The sequence below is a fragment of the Sinocyclocheilus grahami genome, unplaced genomic scaffold (assembly GCF_001515645.1).
Source record: "Sinocyclocheilus grahami isolate Dianchi unplaced genomic scaffold, SAMN03320097.WGS_v1.1 scaffold346.1, whole genome shotgun sequence".
In the NCBI taxonomy this organism is placed as follows: Eukaryota; Metazoa; Chordata; class Actinopteri; order Cypriniformes; family Cyprinidae; genus Sinocyclocheilus; species Sinocyclocheilus grahami.
The window spans coordinates 2,306,146-2,307,640 of record NW_015505525.1 but is presented as its reverse complement, the minus strand read 5'-3'; the positions used below and the strand labels follow the sequence as shown (position 1 = coordinate 2,307,640).

General features: G+C 39.9%; 1 non-coding gene across 1 annotated transcript; it reads left to right on the top strand.

The window, feature by feature from the left end:
* Positions 1-929: 929 nt before the first annotated feature.
* On the top strand, positions 930-1,002 carry trnar-ccg (transfer RNA arginine (anticodon CCG)). The gene has a single exon. It is a non-coding gene; the product is annotated as a tRNA-Arg (tRNA).
* The last annotated feature ends 493 nt before the right edge of the window (positions 1,003-1,495 follow it).

Here is a 1,495-nt window from a genome sequence, read left to right as displayed (position 1 = left end):
TCCCTCTCACTCTCCCTCCTCTATCTGTTCTCTCTCTCTTGTATGGTGTTTTAATGTCTCTTACTCATATTCGAGGTAGGCATGCGCACATGTATACATTAGTTGCTTGGTTCAAATGCCCAAATAAGGAGATGAATGCTAGGACTACGAGGTAAAGGAGTTCGTGCTGAACTGTAAGGCAGGTTCAGCATCCTTCGCCCCAAAGTCTATTCCTAATATGTACATGTTTTTCTGTACATGTGGCCATTTTATACAAAACACATGTTCTTGGCCAAAGATCCTATATGTGTATGTCATTCTATCCTCATTGGTTAAGAGGGTGAAACTCCCCTCGACATATGCCTATATAATATCTGTATTTCTATGAATAAATTGAAGTATTGAGAATACATTGACTGTGTGTTTTCTTGCTTCCCGGCCGTTATACACTTTAAGGAACTGAGAATTCTTCAAGGCGGCAAAGAGATACGAGGGACAAATTGTTATTTATTAACAATTGGCTATGCAAGAAATTCCATGATGATAATTTCAAAGTGAAACATGCACTTAATTTCAAAGTGAAATTATAGCCATGGGAATAAGCATAGAACTGGTAATCTTCAGAGATACTTTTTTAGATTAGTGTTAGCCAGACTGTATGTGAATACCTCTGGCTCCACCAGTAAAAGTCCCAGTGGCCTAAAGTGTTATGGCATTATTCTTTGTGTTCAAGTCCCATCTGGATTGTTTTTGTTTTGTTTGGTTGGTGGGATGGCCAAAAAACAGGCCCAGTGGCGTAATGAGCTGATTTCTGAAAGCTCTATCAGTATATCACTATTGCCATGATAATGAAACATGAGAATTAGCATATAACTGGCAATTTTCTGAAAGAGCTATCAGTTTATCTTGCATCAGACTGTCTGTGAATGTCTCTTGTTTAACCGGAAGTGGGCCCAGTGGCCTAATGGATAAGGCATCAGCCTCCGGAGCTGGGGATTGTGGGTTCAAGTCCCACCTGGGTCATATTTGAGAGGTTTCATTTACATTGGCTTTGCTAGAAAATCCAGGCTGAAAAGTTCAAAATGACACTATAGCCATTAGTATAAGCATAGAAGTGTCCCAGTGGGCTAATGGGTTATGGTGTCAGCCTCTGTGTTCAAGTCGCACCTGGCCTGCTTTTGTTGTGTTACATTTAAGTTGGCTGCACAATAAATACTGGGATGATAAGTTTAAAGTGGCACAATAGACATGAGAACTAGCATAGAGTTAGAATTAGCATAGAGCATAGCATACCATAGAAACAGCATAGCATAGGTTCTGAAAGCCCTGAAAGTTTATCTCGCAGGTTAGGTTGACCAGGGAAAAAGGTGCTGTGTCATCAACCTTCGGAACTGGGGATTGAGAGTTCAAGTCCCATCTTGTTGTTTTTAAGAGTTTACATTTAAGTTGGCTATGAAAGAAATTCCAGGATGATAACTTCAAAGTGACACTATTGCCATGAGAATTAGCAAAGAAC